The sequence below is a fragment of the Nyctibius grandis genome, chromosome 3, assembly GCF_013368605.1.
Source record: "Nyctibius grandis isolate bNycGra1 chromosome 3, bNycGra1.pri, whole genome shotgun sequence".
Taxonomy (NCBI): Eukaryota; Metazoa; Chordata; class Aves; order Nyctibiiformes; family Nyctibiidae; genus Nyctibius; species Nyctibius grandis.
In genome coordinates this window covers 46,416,003-46,436,228 of record NC_090660.1, presented here as the reverse complement: position 1 = coordinate 46,436,228, position 20,226 = coordinate 46,416,003, and the positions used below count along the sequence as shown (strand labels likewise).

The 20,226-nt window shown below is 43.4% G+C and overlaps 1 protein-coding gene across 3 annotated transcripts in view; it reads left to right on the top strand.

Moving 5' to 3' along the window:
- The first annotated feature begins 2,011 nt into the window (after window positions 1-2,011).
- The window catches only part of ZNF407 (zinc finger protein 407), a 351,390-nt gene continuing 333,175 nt past the window's right edge, over window positions 2,012-20,226 (top strand). The window contains exon 1 of one of the 3 annotated variants that reach the window (XM_068396868.1): window positions 2,012-2,082. The gene's annotated coding sequence lies outside the window, so the exon portion shown is untranslated. Of the gene's footprint in view, window positions 2,083-15,692; window positions 15,780-20,226 lie in introns of those variants that run through there. The other 2 variants (XM_068396867.1, XM_068396866.1) reach the window with 2 other exon arrangements.

The following is a 20,226-nucleotide window of genomic DNA, read 5'->3' as shown; positions in this document are numbered from 1 at the left end:
ATATCTAAACCAGAATATTAAGTGTAGGTATGTCTGTAAAAATTTAATAGACCTTAAAAATACAAAAATTATTTTTGTCAGAGATATAATTTTCCTTTTATTAATAGCACTTCTGCCTTAATTGCTGCTTCTACAATACCAATGGCTCCCTCTTCAGGCTAGTCCTAACAAATGTTGCCTCTCTTCATTTTCTGTTAAAAGTATTTCAATTTACAAAACTCCAGCTCTTGTGATCATGCCTTCTCCCCCAGCATGTTCCCCCGTGGTAAGCAGATGATGAAATAACTGATGCACCAGGCATGCTGACCTGGATACTACAAATATTTAAATACAGGTGTCACTTGGGGCCCAGACCTACAAAACTCTTAGGCATATAAAAGGAATCTGTAAACTGCAGATGATGTGAGCTTGAGGGACATCTAATGGTTGTTTTATTTTGCCATGCTGAAAAATACAAAGAAAAATTAGACTGTTATCAATTAGACTGTTATTAATCAGATAATTCTTAAAACTGCCAGTGGTTTCATTGTCTCTTGATAACCTATTAGAGTTCTTAAATGTCCTTATAAAGGTAAATATATGTATGTGTGATACTTTATCTGCTGCTACTCATATGTTTTAAACTTTGTTCATTCATTTCAGTCTTTACCATCTGGGTTCTCTATTTTCATTCCATAAATGGTGCAGGCTGTAGCGACCGCTCATCCTCAAACCACTCTTACAGTCTTTACAACCCACTCCAGAATCAGCACTGCTGTGTCATAAGGCTAACAGATTAGCCAATGACTAATTGGCTAAATGAAACTGTAAGTTGTTACGCCTAATGAGTAAGCCTGACTGTGCCTTATATACGCTGTATGACTGGAAAAAGTCAGCGAACTCCAAACACATTCAGAATGGTGTGTCTCTCCTCCCGGCACTCCCCTGCAATGGCCTTGAAGAATGCTAAATGCTTTTTAACTAAGATACTGTCTACTAAAAAATACTGTGCAGTAAGAACATAAATGGTAAATCTGCATTTTCAAAATCATAAGCAACTGTGCAAAAGCAACTGCATTCCACCATGGATGTCAAAAGACTCTTTAGATCACGCTGCTTTGATATTACACTAATCATGTGACTTAGCTTAAGAAAGGGGGAAAGGACATGAAGCGTTTTGATACTGTTTTTTTCATGAGCTTACAAAACATCAGGGGTTTTTCAAACCGCTCCCCCCGCCCCCCCCCCCGCTTATTCAGCTGTTTATCTTCTGAACTGCATCCTCTGAAAAATATTGAAAGTACAGCTTGGAGAGTTTGTATAACCTTCAAACGATAACTTTAGTGAATGACTGCTGTGTATTGTCTCATCTACTTAATTCTTACCTACTCCTTCAGAACACCGACCCCATGGACTAGTGCCAACTCTCACTGCACTGCCCGTGCGGAGTGAGACAGTAACACACCCGTTTTACGTGCACCCCTGCATGGCACAAGCTTACAATCGTGCAGCCCAACGCCAGGAGCTGCCGTGGCAGAGGCCGCACGTACACCAGGCTTTGCCAGGCGCAAATGAAGGCCCAATTTTGAGCACTTCAAACATCTGCTGGCTTCTGCCAGCGCCGCCTGCCTTCCTCCGCCCGGGGCCCGGAGCTGTGGCCTCACCGGCACGCACACCCCCAGCCAGGAGGGTAAGCGCCGACCCCGGGCAGCCCCTCAGGGCTCGCTCCTTCCCTCAGCAACACGGAGCCTGTCTTCCGGGCCCCTCCCGGCGAGGGAACCGGGCAGACAGGGCTGCACCAGGAGACAGGTGCGCCCCAGGGCGCCAGCACGGCGGCCGCCGCCGCCGCCCCCAGGCCTGGTCACGGGAAGATGGCGGCGCGCCCGCCCCCCTCCCCGCGCGGCGGCCGTCGGGCGCAGCCCCTCGCGCCCGCTGCGGCACGCGAGGCCGGGCGCACGAGCGGCGCCTCACCGCCTCCCGCCCCGGCGCCGCGTGACGTGCGCCGCCCGCCTCCCTCTGGGCGTGACGCAAATCGGCGAATCTACGGCGCGCCACTGGTGACCAAGATCATCACAAGCGGAGGCGGACGGCTCCCCCCGCGCGGTAAGCATTGCCGGACGGGACGCGGCCGCTTCGCTCCCCCACTCGACGGCGCGGGGCGGGCTGCCGCTTCGGACCCTCGCGGGGGAGGCTCACGGGGCAGCAGCGCCGTGGCGGGCCAGCGGCCAGGCTGGCGTCTCCCCTCAGGCTTTTTGGGCCTCTGTGCTACCGTCGTTTCTTTAGTCCCGGTGGGCGGGCGGCCAGCAGCCCTCAGCCGGGCCAATCCCGTCCCTTGTCCCTCCCCCGCTGCTCGCCGAGTGGCCGGGGCGCCGAGGGCGGGAAGAACGCCCCGCGCGCCCATTGGCTGCCTGCGTCGGCCCGGGCCGCTGTTCTTCGGCTCTGCCGCAGGCGGCCGGCGAGGGGGAGAGGAGAGTGGCGGGACGGGCAGCGGGAGTGGGGAGAGCTGCGGCGGGGCGGACGGGGGTGCGCGTGCGAGCCGCGGGAGGCGGGCGGGGCAGCTGTGCCCCGGCCGGCTGCGTTGTGGCTCCGGCGGGCGCATGCTGTGGCGGCACCCCCCGCTCCCCCCCCAGCGGGGCTCGCCGGGGCCGCTGCGCATGCGCGGGCCGTAAGAGCGGGCGGGGCTGGCCGCGGCGGGGCTGGGTTGCCCGCGGCTACCGCTGTTTCCCGCACCTCCCTCAGCGCGGGGGAGAGTGAGGGGACAGGGGCGGGGACGCTGGCGGCGGCAGCGGGCAGCGCCCCTTAGCCTCTGCGCGGCGGCGTGCGTGATCGCCGTCAGGGCGGCCTGTGCACAGGCGCAGCGGGGTCGGGGCGAGCTGGGGCCGGGGGCGGTGGCGGGCGGTGCCGGCGGGTTACGGTGGTGTGTCCCGCCGGGGCCGTGGCGCAGCCTGCCCCCGGGCAGCCAGGAGGACGTGGCTTTTGACGTGGTTCAGCTCGGCCCTGAAAGCTTTTTACTGGTCAAACCTCACTTTTGCTTACTCTCCCCTCCTCTCCCAAAGGTCGTTTTAGCATCAGTGTGAATGAGCTTGAGAAGTTGTGCAGTGAGTGACAACGCATGTGACTGCAAGGGCGTTGTAAGCCGTTCGTACATGTAGCAAAAGACCAGTTGTAGCCGTTCCCCCTTTCTCTGCTTATCTTGCTGAACAGAGCAGTCTCCAAGACATGATCACCTTCTGCACTCTTGCAGTCTTGTGATTTTCAGCATGGTTTTGTTGTCTCTAGGGAGTTTTGGACTTGCAGGGGACCTGTGAGATTGCACAAAGGAAAGGATGTTCCCATAAATAGCGTAGCAATTTCTTAATACATTTCTAAAGAGGTGTGCATCTACAGTGGAAAAGATCATTAAACCAAAACTAATGTTTTAGGTGGCCTTTGAGGGCTATATTATCATCTTAATTTGATTTGTTATGACAGATTTCCTGTTGCTCTTTCAAATAATTAGTGAGGCCTGTGAACCACAATGTTCATCTTAAATGTAGTGTTAGGTAAGGAGAAGGAAAAGAAAAAGCAATTTGTGATCTGTATGCTGTTAACTATTGGTGATATCGGAAGTCGCATAGTTGTAATTTTAATTCTTGTTTTCCTGTACCCTCTTTTCTTTGTGTAGTTGTCCTGATGCAGACTTGCAAGACCTTGGGTTTGTCATGTATTCATGTCCATCTTCTACTAAGCATGATGGTAACACCTAGGGAGTAGTAAATAATAGGAATCCAAAAGTGCGAGGGTAATAGTGGCAGGAGTGATTTGCTGATGGTGCAAAACAATAATAGACTGATACATAATTTAAACATTTATTTGTTTAAATAAATGTTTATTTATGTAATTCGCTGTGATTTATGTAATTCGCTGTGATTCTTACCTTAATAATCTAAAGGTCTGGCCTGTGAAGACTATAAATTTTCTTTTTCCGTTCCTATATCAGAACACCAGTAATCAAGATGTTTGCATGAGGCTGGAGCTTTGGATGTTGGGATCTATATTTTCCCCGGGTCACACCTCTTCATGAACGATGAAGACAATTACAGGCTTTAGTTTGGTCTCTCCTGCAATCTCCTAGACTATTCACAGCAAGTTACATTCATCATAGAAGTAACATTACAGTCATTCCACCCTTATTTCATAAATTATTTCAGCATGGACATATAATCAGATTGTAGCTTTTATACATAAAATATGGAGCCTGGCAGTAATTGTATAATCCATACATTTTAAAAAAAGTCAAATGCGCTGATGTGACAGCATGGTGATGGACTGTGACTTTTTCAGTATGTTCAAACATGTCAGTTTTATTGGCATTTTGGGAAATGTAATTCAAACGACCTGATTTAAAAACACTGAGCCAATCCTTTACTATGATTCTTCAGTAGGAACTATTGTATAGTAACAGCAGCAAAAATTTCTAATTTATTTGCATCGAAGTTTTCTTTGTTAGCAACTTTTTTAAAACTTAAGCTGTGTTGTCTCCTTTTATAGCAAAACATTAGTTGGAGAAAGGATCTGTGTGAAGCAGATGTCAGTCACAACACTGCATAAAAACAAACCTTTTGTAATGAAGAACAGCATTTTTGTATTAGTGTGCACAACATTAAGAAGAACATAGCTTTGCTTTGCCTAATTGTTTTTTTTTATCTTTTGAATGTATACAGACTTGTCGTTTTGTGCATGAGCTAAAATTTACAGACAGATTGGTGTATGAAATGTGGTTGAACTGGAACTGTTGAGCGGCTCCTACATTTGAATTTCCTAAGATGGTTTAGAATTTAAATGTTCTCTTTCTTGGGGGAACAAAAAGGCTGCACTGGATGGATGATCCATCGCTCAAATAAAACCATTGGTTAAAGATATGTCTGGTCTTGTCATTCATTCAAATTAATGCTGCAGTATTATGGTGCATGTTGGAATGACGATGTTCACTTTTTAGATTGCGCATCCTGGAATATAGGTTATTCTTTTGAAGTGAGGGCATCACCAGAAATAGGGACCGGGGGGGGGAGACAAGATGACACAATTTGACAGATGTAGTGGCTGCTATTCTTTCAGTGGCTTTTTTTTTTTAATAAAGGTTGTGGTGATGGGGAAAGAATAGCTGCTCCATTGTTCACAAAGCTACCCACTAGGCATGGTGGTCTCTATTCTGTGCTTTGCATTATATAAGGAGTTAAACAAACAGTACTTTCATTTTGACAGATTAATAGTCAACAGCAGGCCAGCGGAGCACTCTTGGCTATGCTTCTACCCCGGAAGGGTGTTGTTTTGTGTTGACCTTGCTAGCCTGGGGTAGCGCAGTCGCCCAGTGCTCTGCCGCTGCCAAAGGTGCAGCTGGACACGGTGCTGTGCAGTGCCGGGGCAGCAGCAGCGGAGCCTGGGGAGCTTCGCTGCCCCCACAGGGAACGACTTGGGTGGAATGAGCAGAATGAATGACAGCGGTTCTTGGTGGACACAAATGCGCGTAGGAAATAATGAGGACGCCTTGCTGGTGATGCTTAGTGCTCATAAGAGGCATAGGATTAACCGTGTCTGAGAGAATGGATTAGGAGCAGGGCTGCACGGGAGGTGGCATTGCAAACCGCTTAAATGGTGCCTGGCCCGGGGTGTCAAAGTTCACGTGAGATCGCTCCGGTGACGTCAGAGTGGTGTAATCTTTGATCTGTCTGCCTTTGCAGTAGACCTTCTTACGGCATTACACAAAAGTGTATGAAAGTTTAAATGAAATATACCTGTACCTGCTTTTCTTCTAAACTGGGTACTTTTTTTATTTTTGTCGTTTCGGCCTGTGCTCAAAGTGTGCATTAGCCTGTGTGTATAAAACCAGTGAAGAAGCAAAAAATGTAAAGACATTGTTCTTGCAATCTCTAATTTCTCACCTGCAGAAATTCCAAAGACATCTTTTGCTTCGCAGAAATAAGTTGTATGTTTAAAATGGGAACCATACCTGCCTTCCTGCTGTGCAACTATGATTTCAGGTGATCCTATTTCTGCTGTCTGCCAGTGAAGGGTCTGTAGTTACAGAAGAGTTATAGCCCGTTCCAGGTGTTTATGTTAAATATACGTGGAAGTTTTACTATTTTACTTAAAGTCATTTCTTCAACATGTGAAGATGAAAGAAGGTTGTGCCCCAAACTTGTAAAATGGCAGCATTCTGTGGCTATAGAGCAGAAAGAAGTCTAGTTACCTTCTTTCCTTAGTATGAAAAGGAAAAGGACAGTAAGTGCTAGCCAATTCACATGCTTCTGTCGAGGTTTAAAGCTGGGCTGGCCATTAAACAGATGGCAGATGGTCTCTATTAACCCTCTCCTTCCCCCAGAAGGGGAAGGAAAAGAGAAAAGGGAGAGAGACTTACGGGTTGGAAAGTTAAAACAGTTTTAATAAACAATAACAATGAAAAAGAGTATAATAATAATAGAGTATAATAATAATAATAATAATAATGGAAAAAAGTTTAATGTATACAAAACCAAGATGGAGCTCCCTCCATGACAATGATGATCATTGGCGCTGCAGGGCAGGCTCCGGGAAGTCCTGGACTGGACTCAGCAGCAGCCGGGAACTAGATTCAGGAATGTACAGATTGGGATCGAAGGCAGGAAAACCAGACAGAGTCCTCTTCGGATGGTGGTGTTACGACCTGGTCGCAACTAGTTCATAAATCCCTTGGAGTAAATTAAGGTGAAACGACACCAAATAACTGGTATGAAATTAAGAACAATTTATTAATACAGGGAAAGTTGCATGGTTGTAAGTGTCTTGGGTTTCTAAAGGCATTGAGAAAAGAGAGAAAAGGAAAAGGGAAAAGAGAAAGAGGATAGAGACTATGAGAGAGAGAAAGAGAGATCACCACCCTTGGATCCAGCGATGTACGTTGTCTGTAGAGTTGGTAAGTTGCTTGCAGAGTTGCTCCTCTGGTAAATCGCTTGCAGGATCGGTCCTCAGGTGGCGGGCGGGAGCGCGCGCCAGCATCCCAAGTGAGAAGGTCTAAATACTTTAGGTCATTTGCATGCGAGATAGGAGAGGGTGGTAACATCCCTCTTGTCTCCCCCCCTTTGCTCGCTTCCCATGCTAATTGGGACGCCTGCGCTTTGTAGTTTGTTCTCAAAATGATTTTTTTTGATTGTTCTCAAAATGAGTCGGTGGCCCCCCAGGGGGTGTCTGGTGGTCGTGATCCCCTAGTTGTGGTGTCCGCTGTATGACCCCGCTTCTGCACAAGTGTGGCTGAGGCCTTGCAAAGTTGTTGCACATGTAGGCTGGCCCCAAGGAAAAGATACCATCCCGCCTCCGCAGGACTTATCTCTTCCTCCAGCCAGAGTTGTAAATCACAACAATTAAGGCACAGCAGGGGTATTGTTCTGTTCCCAAGACCCTTATCTCTTGCCAGACTTGCAGGCCTCTGTAGTATGCATACTCTCCTCCAGCCAGAGTTGTCAAACAAGTTGTTTAAGGCATACAAACTCTGTCCGTCACAGGTGGTCATAGAAGAAGAGAGCAAGACCCTTGTGATCCCTTAGCTTTAAAGTGAGAATGACATGTGTGGGATGGAATACTTCACTGGTCGATTTTGGGTCACCTGCCCTGTCCACTCCTCCCCACAAGTGCGACTCTTTTACAGGCCTTTCCCTTGTGGACCATGAGGAATTTAGCAGTGACCTTGGTTTCTATAGGAATAAGTATAAGCAAGAGCCTTTCTGCACAACATCCCTACCATTACCTTAGTAATAACTATAAACTTTGAGCGTTATCAATCCTAGAAGCAGACACTGTGTGAAAAACATGTAGTCAGCTTCAGAAAGTGCAGTTACTTAGAAGAGACTTAGCTGAAAGGAAAAAGCACTGAAAGGAAAATTGGTTCTGTCCTAGTCCAAACCAGGACAGCTTCTTTACAAAGAAATAACCCAAGTGCCATTTAGAAACAGGCAGTAATGATGTTCCAGAAGTAAAATGCTTGTTTGTGTGACTCATGACTGCTTTCCAGTCCTGCATTAACAGAGTTGTTGATTGCTGATTTTTTGCTTTGTTTAGTTTGCTTGTTCTACAGAAGGCTGACTTTTTTTTGAGTAGTCTGGCCTACTACTGAACTAGTGTCTATAACATTATGGGTTGTATTTAACTGGGCTGGGAGGCTGCAGATGTTCTGAGTGTCCTTTGGTCCTTAGCGATACAGGCATAAATTTTAATTGCCTCTGCCATTCTGAGTCTAAAAATATAATTTGGTGTGTGTGTGGCATATGTAATGCCTGAGGAGGAGGCACGCAGAGTAGTTAAGAGTACGCAGTATTTCAGTGTCTAGATCTGGATGTATACATGTCTATAGATTACTGTTTTGCTGCAAACATACATATAGATGCTTTCCTGTCTGGTCTTTCTTTGTCTCATTGTAGTTAAAAAGTTTATTGCTGTCCTTAGACCAATCTTTGATATTTCAAAAGTCTCTCAAAATACAGGTACAAAGATTTAAAAAATGCATATAGATGTCAAAATTCACTACAATTACAAGGTGTAACAAAACTTGTCCAAATAGTAATATTAAGTTATCAATTTATATAGAAATCATTGTTTTGTGTGATGTTTTTGTTAGGGAATCTATACAATAATGTGGTATACAAATATTTTTGTAGGAAACATTCCAGCAAGAAGTTTGAAAGCATGGAGGCTCTCAGAAGAGTTCTCATTTACACAGAGACAGAAACAAACTGTTCTGGTGCCATTTGGATGGCCTTAAGAGCTCCTGTATGTCTTTATACTTCTGCTTCACATGTGAGTTCTCTCTTAAGGCAGGTTTTCAAGCTTGGGCTTACTCTGGAAGAGGTTGTGGCATGCCCCTGTTTCCATTTGGTGGGGTTTGTTTGCTTTTGATAAGTTAGTAGAACATGTTTGCTATAAACATTTGCTATAAACGTATGAGATAGTCCACCCAGAGCTGGTTTTAAGACACGCCTTGGCAGGAGGAGGCTTGCATACTTTCCCTGTACTGGTGGTGTGTAGCGTGTTGGCAGCACCCACTTCTGTGCTGGAGGGAAAAGCGTGAACAAGGGTGACCTAGCGGTCTCAGTTCACGTGAGGAAGCATCGGACCCGCTGCTCGTGTCCTGCCTGGGGGGCTTGATACCTCTACGAAGCGCCGCGCTGGCTGTAAGGTGTGTGTGCTGTAGCCGAGTCGCACGCCTGCTGTACGCCCAGAGCTCGCTGGAAGTGCTGGGTTTCCTGCTCGCGTTCTGCACCCGCGCAGGAAATGCTGCATGGCCGAAAAGCATCTGATTTCCTGGTGTGGGAGATGCGGGCAGTAAGCTCAAGGCTTCTGAGGAGCATGTCTTGATGTTCATGGGATGGCCAGCATACATGCCCATCTTTCTCCCCAAGAACCATGGCATGGAAATACCGTGTTTTGCAGTCCCGTGTGGTCTGTTAGCAAGGAGAAACGCCTGTTGCGTGCTTGTCTTCCACTGAATGTTTAAGTGAAATCATAAGTTATATTTAAGTTGGATTGTTCCACGTACTTGGGAAAAGCATAGCAAACTCCAGATTTCAATAAAGGCCAAATGTTGCTCTTTTCTAGTTCCTTGCAGTGCAACACACCTTCTGCAGGACTGAGGCTGGATTTGGGACACTGGATATGCAGCAAGGACAGCAGTGATCCTTGTGTTTTGCTTTCTGTTTTATTGTTACTGTTGTTTTCTTCACTTCTTGTTTTCGATGCCAGTGAAGTAAAGGCTGTTTCTTTTCATGCTCCCCGTGTAAATCAAGCCTAGATTTACCTTATTCTTTAAAGGGAGGGGGGTTCTTGCCTTGTGTCGTATAAATTGTTAATAGGGTATACATTTCTGAAAAGTCAAAATGGAAAAATGAAAAATCTAAAAGCATCCATAAGCTGCAGCTTGGGTTTTTTTGCTTTGGCAGCTGCAGAATAAAGTGCAATGAATACTAAAAATTACTAGTTTAGCATGTGTATCCTTTACTGGGCACAGCCTGATTGTTGTAAGTCAGAGCTAATTTCTTTTGGATTGGATCCAGTGCTAGCATAATATCTAAGTTCAAAGATACAGTACATAAAAATGTTTTCTGGATGTTGTCTTCAAAATCTGCCAACTTCTTTTCTATTGTTTTCAGTTTTATTGGTACAACAATGGAATGATTTGAATTGCATTTGTTTTTTTTCTCCCTGTTCACATTTTCATTTTAAATTATTTACAAGTTTGAGGCTTGGAGATGAGAGCCTAATGAATGCTTTTAAAAATAAAACCTTCTTCTTTAAGCATGTTATGCTTCATGTTTTGAATTTATAACCCAAGCCTTAATGAATAGTTTCATAGTTACTCTCATCTTAGAATTCATGAGCTGTGCTATTTACAAGTTTTACCTATACAATGGAAAGATAATTCCTGTTTACCTTAAATGAAAAGAACTTTTCTTGTTAACAAGCTTAAACTGCTAATTAGGGGTAATATGGCTATAAATACTATGTCAAACCTTTTAGCAATGTGAAGCTGCAGTATTTCGTTTTTGGGCCTTTTCCTGGTGCGTTCCATGTAAGAAGACAGTGTGCTGCGTTTTTTGATCTCTCATATACGTATCAGGCTAATAAAAAATATTTTAGGGAAAACCAGTGGCCTATAGGTCCTTATAGGAAGCAAGTTCACTTCTGTCCTGCATTTAGGGCGGTATGTTGGTGCCTACATACTATAATGTTGCTATAAGCCTTGTTATTGTGAGGCTTCAGATAGATGGCAGATATCAGAACCCTGGTGACTTCATGTATATGTGTATGTGGTGTTTTGTTAACAGTTAAGTTATTCTGCTGAAAAAATAGTAGGACTAGCAGTAGTTGATTTGTTTTGAGTGTACATTAATGTAATTTAATCAGGAAGGAAAGAAAACCTTGGACTAGAATTTGATGTCATTTACCTGACTATAAATCAGAATATCTCCATTTAGTTTAACAGAATTTTTTCAATTTGTGTCAAAATGATCAAAATCAGGACCTGACACAAGCTCTCCATCTCATAATTTGTGCATACAAAACCAAAGAAATAAAACTGATTTTTTTTTTTTTGTCCAAATCTTACCCCAAAAAACAAAGCTTGGGTTTTTGAGCAGAGGTTTTGTAATACAGTGTTGTTACTTGTTGGTACCAGGAGCTTTGCAGATATGTTGTACGAAGAAACAGGTTTTTTTTTTCCAGTTGTTTCTGATTAGACTTTAAAATTGTCGAAGCTACGGACTTGTGAATTTGAGAGTCATTCTAAGTCAAGGTAGCTTGAAAATTCTTGACAAGTATTTTCTTTGACTTCTTTGTGTGTGCCTCTGATGATATCTGCAGAGGGTTGTATGTAGGCTTTGGTCCCTGTCTGATTTCTTCGTGTCACCCAAGGAGTTTGCAATAGGGATGGCAACCTGAGGAAGGAAGGAGAGGAAGAGACTGAAGAGAAAGGTGGTGTAGGTCTGACATTGGAGGTGTCCCTTCTGCTGCTCGGAGCAAACATCTGATGAGACATAAGGAGCTCCTTCTCTCCAAAGCCAAGAATCCTTCTTGGGCACAAGGTTATAAAGTACAATAGGCAGTTGTTTGGAGAGGAGAAGTAAAAACCTGACAATGCATTTTGCCAGCTCTGTTCAGGGTACTCAGTTTCCATTTCCAGGTAAAAAACATGCTGAGCTTCGCAGGTGGAGTTTGACTTGTAGGAATAGCTTCTCTTTTGTTCACACCATCATGATTTTAGATGTTGCCGATACTTTGAGGTAGTGTTGAATAAACGTGGGTGTTTTTTTGGTTTTTTGGTTTTTTTTTTCAGAGATACCTTTGTATTTTGTATGCAAAGGGTATGTACCCTATCAGGGGATCGATTTCTGAGGAGGCGGCATACAGGCAGAGGTCATACATTACACCAACAACTATAGATGGAGAAGTAGGCAAGCTTTTGGGCACACAAGCCTCTCTTCAAATCTGCTACTGATACCAAGATAATTAAAATATACTTGAAAACAAAGTTAATCTCTGAAGTTTATACTTAAGTGTTGCATGGAAGTGCAGGAATATAAGGAGTGTGTGTTTGTATGGGGTCAAATAATATTTTATTTATACATTTGTTATAAGTACTCAAAGGTCATTAGACTTGTAATTACAGAGTTTTGGATGACACATAATCTAACTGTCAGTGCTGAGAAAACATCACTTGATGTCACTGGGGCCATGGTTTCTTTTTAATTTTATTTTAAAATTATTTTTCATCCTTGTAAATTATGTTTCTAAGCTCAATGGTATCTCTTTTGGGAGAGGAGGAATACTTCACGTAATATTTAAATTTTGTTTGAATAAACCACCTAGAAAGCACAGAAAAAAAGAATGGTATATGCCCTAAAATAAAATTGCAGTAGGAATTTTCCTTTATAAAGATGTTCATAGTGCTGGAATTGTCTAAACCATCAGAATTGCCAAGCATAAATAATTACATAATTTCACACTTTCCAGTGAAGTCAGACCCTGATTAAGAAGTTGACAGCCTGAGAGAGTCCGCTCTTTGACAGTGATGTCTGTATTCCCTAAATTTGTGGAGACTGCATCTACAAAAACAGACTGAGCTTTAAATCTTTTACTTTGAATGAGAAACCTTATTGGCAAAGGGAGAATATTCTTTTTCTTAAAAAATTTTTCATACTTTAAATGCACAGATATTTCAGCTTTTCTGCTTTCAGCTAGCATAGATTTTGCTGATACCAGGTCTTCTTGCTGTCTTGGTCCTCACTGTCTTTCGGTATGTTTGATATTCATATTTCTTTTTTATTCCTTCTTCCTTGCTGTGCTTTTTTCCTTCCTTTTCTTAAACAAATAGATAATATGGTAATATGAACTCTAATAGGAAAAAGGCATTGTTTAACTCAGTTGGGGTACTACTAATCCAGCCACCAAATGTAACCATAACACAGCATGCATTTTAATTATTAAATATAATGGAAACTTTGCATTTTAAATCTAGAGCTATAAACCACTTGATTGAAAATGCACAATTCAGCACTATGATTTTAGCTTGTAGTGAATTACAGGGCAGTATTCTTTGATCAGTTATTACAAGTTGAAGATTAGTAGCATTCAGTGCTTGTGTTAATTTTGAGAATACATACAGGAGTCACTGCAGGTCAAACTGAAGTTCAGTCCTGGGTATTTTTAATGATTTAGACAGCTGGCTGGATAAAGCAGTGTAAAAATGTATAGATAATGCAGTCATGCCAGTCATTCCAAATAAGGGTAATTTAAAGGAACATCTTCAAGACTAGTACTCTCCCAAATTCCAGTACTTTGTAAAATATGCTTTATTATTAAATGCAATATTGTTGAGGTTTTTCTTTTAGATACATATTTGTTTGAACAGTTCTCTAAAGTGCTCCTAATGCACTTTCAATGTCTTTCCCCTAAGTAAGAGCTGAAGGGTAGAACAACTAGTATGTGTTTGCTTACGTTTGGTCAATACCTGTTTTTGTAACGAATACATTTTTAACATAAATAAATATAACGAATTGTAATAGAAATAATATTAGTGCCTGTGCACTTTTTAACATAAAAAATAAAAATACTTTTAGAGTGAATGTGGATTTTACTGAATCATCACGAAAATTTACTAATCCCTGCATGAGATACGCAGGCTTGAGGCTCTGCTCCTTCCAGAAGTAGGGGACATCACGTTACCTGGCAGCTCCAGTAGTTTTGGAGGAGGGGGCTTTGCTTAGGTGCCTGCTTCAGGACGCTGGGACAGCTGGCATGCCATAGGTGCAAGAACAAGGCTCTCCAGATTTCGTGAGAGGTAAACAGTGTGGTAGTAGCTCTGCAGAGTCAGTGTCTTCTTCCTTTTGTCCAGGTTGCTAGACCCAACAGCTCTCCTTTTCTGGGTTCAGAACTTGTGCTTGCTGTCTTTCTCCTCTACCTGAAGGAAGCTGTCCCGTGTGGGTTGAGCACGACCTGTTTTATGTCTTCTCTCTCTCTGTTATATGTGAGATACCAGTACCTAACTCAGGACTGCAGATCTCACTGATCCAGACATTTTAAAGCTTGACATTGAGCACTTCAGTAGTGCCTGACATCCCTGCTGGTACAGGCTTAAGCAATTTTTGGACTGTTGAATTTTGGGAATCGAGTGCAGATTTTTGTTCCATAGGACCACCGGAACCCTTAGAGCATCCTTGTTGCCTCGTTCAGCCTTCCATTTTCCTTCATCTTTCTTGTATTGGTGATCTGTCATAAATTCCATAAACTGGCAACTGATTTTACAAATGCAGCCTTTGCTGTTGAGTCTGGTTGTTTTAAGGATATGTTTGTCACAGAGCACCAACTTTCTCATTCTTTTGTCTTGCTCCCCACTATTCATCTCTATTGCAAATCAAATTATGATATCAAAATAATGATGGTAGCAATGTCTACTAGATCCTTAAAATTCTTACTTTGTCGTTCTTTTTGCTCATGTATCTTTTTTGAGTGTGTGGCAGGAGGATGTGTAGGTAATGTATTTCTACTGCCTTTTTTTTTTGTTCATACATATTTTGGAAATATCCACTGCAGTCCGTGTGTGCCAGATTAATTTAGTTCAGCAAAGCATCTTTGCATGAAGGCTATTTTTTCGATAATGACCACCTCCAAACCTGAATCACTGTAGAGAACCAATGAATTTGTAAACATTACTTGTTTGTATTGTTCCAGGGATGGGTTGCAAACTATGTACATTGGCCTAGTGGACTGTAGTTAAAGAATTAAAGAGAGCACTTTTTCTGATGAACAAAGCTAGTTACGGACTAAATAAAGGCTATGTTTGAACCCGTGGCCTTTGTTTCCTCTAAACAAAGGAGTGCAGCATCACCTGGGGCAGCTGTGAGCATCTCTGGACTACTTCGGGTGTTTGCCAGCATGCCTTGCGCCCCTGAGGCAGTGACTGCAGGCAGCCACCCAGCGTAGCTTGCTTGTTGCTCCTGCCAGCTTGACCAATGCACCAGCTGCATTGTGAGAACCAAAGCAGGGTTTCGCTCCCTTGCTACTTCTTTCTATTCCTTTCAGACCATAAAATGGGGACTCTGAAAGTGAAGGTATGTTTTGCTTTTGTGCTTTTTGTTGTGCTCTAGGGGAAAGCTGAAATTAAGATATTGGTAGTAGGAAATAGCCTAGGTTGTAGCCTACACTTCAAGGTCATAGGTTGCTTGTCTCTTGTTGGCTTGTTTCATGCTTCATTTTGGAATCTACCTTCTTATGTATGAATTGTTTTCCGTGCTGTATTAAATAAAGCCCTTTTTATACCCTTTAATCTTTTGGCTTCCATGAACTTCTGATGGGTTTTTGGCACCTTTATGTTGCAGTTTTCATTGTGCTATATGTTGTCCAGTCTCCAGTTCCTCAATTCTGGAGTCTTAGGTCTTTTAATTGGGAGAAGACCCTTTTTACATGCTATTTTGTCTATTGTTCATTTTTAAGATGTGCTGGTTTGTTTTGTCTTGTCTTTTCTCTGATGCAGATGATTTTAATGCTTCTTGCTGTTCTCACTCATTTGGGATTCATCCAATTCCCAGTTGTACAGATGACTCCAGGAGATAGCAGTAGGACGGGGAGGTTTTCCTCCCCAGTCTGCCAGCCTGAACCTGGCCCAGGTCAGCAGCAGCTGGAGGTCAGTACCTGGCACCCATCTGCCCAGGAGCTGTGGTGCAGCCAGCTGACCATCTCCCACTGGTTCCTTGGGGTGGAAGATGGGTCTGAATTACAGTAGATGGCCCTTATTTACTGATGTAAGTGGCTAAGCATTAAAATTTTTAGTCTGATTGCTTTTCTCCTTCTGTTCTCTCACATCCTTTCTTGCCCTCCTCCTGGAACAGATTTTTTTTTTTTAATTTGTAAAAGGAAAAGTATACCAGCTCTAAGTATGAAGTGAATTTTTACAGCCAAGTTATAAATTCCAAAATCTAGGGGGTTTATAATGGAACCGCTTAGGGGGGAGAGGGGAGGGCGCGCTATAATACATATGTAACCTTTTTTTTCCGTCTCTTTAGTGAATAGACCGTTTAAACTAAATTAAGTAAAGGATATAAATTCTGTTGTTTCAGTTTTTAATATTTCATGGCTGATTTTATAGATAAAAATTACATTTAACAATAAATATGAAGAAGAATTTATACAGCCTGTTCTAGTTTGATATGGAACAGCAAATCCCATTTCTCTGTAGCTGTAAAGAAAATTCATTATAATGTCTTTGGTTGTAAGAGATGGCTTCATTGTGATTAGTTACACTGATAATAAAACAACCTTTTTACAAATGGCACAAGATACATGAGATCTCGTGTGTCTGCCTTTTAATAGCATTGAATTTGTGCATTTGCTACCTTTATTCTGTAGTTCTTTTTTCATTTATAATTGGGCACTTTCAAAATCTACAAATTTTTAAAAATAGTCTAATATAACTTAGTTTTTCTTTTGAAGCATTCTGGAGAAGGCATAATTAATGTAGCTAAGTATTCTTAATTGTTGAGTTTTCAAAATCAAAAAACCTAATTTTAATTACAAAACTGTGATTTTTTGTCATTTAGTTCAATTCTGAATGACAAAGTTTTGAGAATAAAATAATGAAACCTGGATATCTGACATTACTTTCTGAGTCCTTTTTAAGCACCTAAAGAAATATCTTTGCTTTCAAACGCCCTGATCCCAGTGACTTCAGTTGGGTTGAGCTGTTTGTAGATATTTGAGTCATTTCAAACACAGGTAGTGGCATTAGGATGCCTACTAAGTAATTGAGAGTCCAAGTGCTTGGGAGGGCGGGGCAAGGATTTTGTGAGGAATTCATAGCCATTAAAGGGCTATTTTTTTTTTTCCATTGCACATGCATTTAAGAATACTTAGATCTCCTTAGCACAAAAATGCAGAATGAGTTTGATGAGAAAAGTATAATGGTTGTAATAAGAACCTTTGCATATTTGTATTGCTGTGATTTGTGCTATTACAGTGGTTTAACCAGTAAAATCTGTGTTGTTGAGTTTATAGAAATAATATCAGATATTAGATTCTGGAAATTCTGTGATTCTGTGATTACAGCTAGGAAAAAAAAGTCCTGTAGCACTTGTTAAAAGTGTTTTCCCAGGAAGAAGACCAGGAAAGTGACTATTGATGACTGGAACACAGGGTTAAATATTCTTTTTACCACCTGACAGAAAAACGGGCTACGCCAGCGCCCTTCGCTGTAGGAGGCAGCCTCTTTGGCTGGCAGTCCGCTTTCTGCGCCCGTGTTGCTCCATCAGATGGACGGGCTGGGTGTGCAGTTCGGGCTGCTGGGTCAGCTGAGGGCACAGCCCCAAAACGCTGCCCTGCCTGCGATGGGGAAAGCTGACCTTGTGTCTGGGCTGCGCTCTGCCGTGACACATCACCACGCGGGTCGCCCATGAGGTTGAGCTTGTGGTCCCTCAGATCCTGGGGACGTTTGAGCTGAGCGATAGCCTACTTAGCAATATGTCAATTTTTTCTCCCAGGAAAGTGTTGGAACAGGTGTAATTTCTTACTCTAGCTCCGTCTCCAGGTAGTTGCCCATGGTTGCCACAGAGTATGTTTTCTGTGTTCATTAAAACCTATTGATCGCAGGAAAGTTTGTGGGATTGATTTTAACTCTGTGCTTTTCAGGGAATTAGTAGTATTTTTAGCAATAACACTCTCCTAATGCGTTCCCAAGAGAGAGCGATGTATCGAGGAGATACAGAGGCCACACGCACAAGTTGTAGCCCTGACCCAGCTCCCGAGGTCCCCTCACCTGGGGAGGCACCGCGTGGTCCTGCTGCGAGGTCCTGCTGTGACCTCCTGCGATGCCAGGAACTGCATCCAGGCAGGGTCCGGCAGTGTGCTGGGCTGCCTGCCCAGGAGGGGCTTGGGGAGCAGGAGGCAACAGCTGAGGCCACCAAGCTGACCAGCACATGTCTTCCCAGCCTGTGGAGGAGGAGGGCTACGGTGCCACCCCAATGAGGCCAGCCGCCAGCCAGATTAGCAGTGGCTCTGTGTGGCTGCCAGGCTCCGGGGAGAGGAGGAGGCTCCCCTCACTTTGGGCTCCGTCGCTGATGTTTCCCAGGGAGCTGTTTGATGGCATGGGCGCTGACCAGAGATTCGAGTTTGTGATAAACCAACAACTGAAGGAAATACACTGCAGTCCTGTGTAGCTGTTACACGGTGTGCTTCAAAATCATTAGATTTTGCACACTAGATACCCAAGTAACAGCAAACTAGTAAGCAAGGTGCAGCTCTTAGATGTAACAGAATGAAGCTGCATAATTTTTGTAGGTATTAGGGAAGCCATCAGGTCCCCAGCACAACTGTTCCTGACATTGCGCTGCATGCACCGTTCCTGCAGGAGAAATGGAAATTTTAATTGCCAGGTGACTCCTTGTTCGGGGATGCACTTGAACACATGTGCCTCACGTCAAGCGTCGGAGGGATCCTGCTGACACTGTGCACGCGCTGAGGCATATTGCTAGTTCTGAACATAGCTGAATTTCAGGGACTGATTTAAGTATGCAGCAAATTTGTTACATTGAAACAAATAGACATGGGGGGAAATGGGTACTATTGATAAGCAGTGGCATTTGAAACCTTCATGGTATTTGTTCCCAAAGTATCAGTAGTGTGAATGCTTTGGACAAGAGGTAAATGGGGGTTTTATAGGTGATGGTGGTGTCAGCAAGGGGCTGTCCCTTCTCCTCAACTCCTTCCCTCCTTCAATTCTGCCTGGCTAGGACCCATCCTGGAGAGATGTAATTTCACTGTACGGCCCACGATACAAAGTGGATGCTGCTCTGGCATCCCCCAGTTCCCTTCTCCCGCATGTACAGAGCCCTTTGCCGTAGCACTGCCTCCTCCCTCATTCGCCTCCACTCTCCATCTGCTGACCAGGAGTGTGTTTTGCTGGGGAGAGGTGGGAGCCTGCTCTGCTCTCAGCCTCAGTTCTGTCTTCTGCTGGAGTAAAGGCACTTTTTGCAGCTACATGGCTTAGCTCTGGTGAAGGGCTTGAGGATGGGGAAGGGAAGAGGCTCCATGTTGTGCCATAATAGTAACTCTTGACTGGCGTCACAGGCACCACAGAAGTCCTGAATAATTTTTGTATCATCTCATATTCCCAGTGCTTGGACTCAACGATGCCACCGTCAAACCTGTACACCTCCCATTGCTGTCTTGTATTCGTTTCCATCTTGACATGAACAGTGATGGAAATTAGAATAAAATTCAATGGTAACCCCCTGAACTGTTCAGAGTGCAGAAGTACGTAGCTTTAAAAGGTGTTCAGCGACTTCAGCTGAAGCATGGGTTTGTTCACCTGAAAGCAAATAACAGTTATTATGGAGGCAGCCAAGCTTTGCACAGCTATGCGTGGTTTAAGTCTTAGTGATGATCGTCTAAGGTTGTCAGGGAAAAAAATCCCCCTATGTGTTGCAGAGGAGATGGCAGCACTATTGTGATTGCTTGCACATATTATAAGCAACCATTAAGGAGAAAAGGTGTGATTTGACATGCAGCTTTTCCCCTGCGTGTTAGGATTTTATCCCCCCTGTAGCTGAGAACTGGGTACAGCTATCACCTTGTTATACTAATTTCTAATGATGGATATTAATTTCTTTTTGTTAGACATCCAGCAGTACAAAGAAGTGAAGGCTGCTTCTTACGCTTTGCTGAAGTGTGCTGGAGGACTAACGTGTTGTGGAAGGGATTAGGGACAGCATCTATCGCACACAGCCCTTCCACGTGCACCCAGGTGCGAGGCAGCCCCCCCGCTTCCACCGTTCTTCTCCCCCATCACCCTCTGCCTTATTTAAGCAACTGAGCTGGAAAATCAAAACTGAAAGTTGGTTTCATGTGTCTTACAGGATTGAGCTGAAATACTTCCAGCATGCTTACTTCTATTTTATGGTACAGAAAAACAGGTTTTGTCTTTAATAGTTAAAATTGTTGAGTATGTCTGTGTCTATACCAGTAATACAGTAATTTGATATATACAGACATGTAAACATGTATATTCCAATGAGTATATATTCTAATTGATAATAATATCAGCTGTCATTTCTGTAGATATGCTTACCAAAAGAACATGTAACACATTGCTGTTTGATCTGCTTTTCTCAGATGAAACACAATTACTTCCTTGTGTGAAGTGGCCACCAGGTGTCATCAGAATGCTTTTATTTTTATTAATTTCTCCTTTTCTTTAGA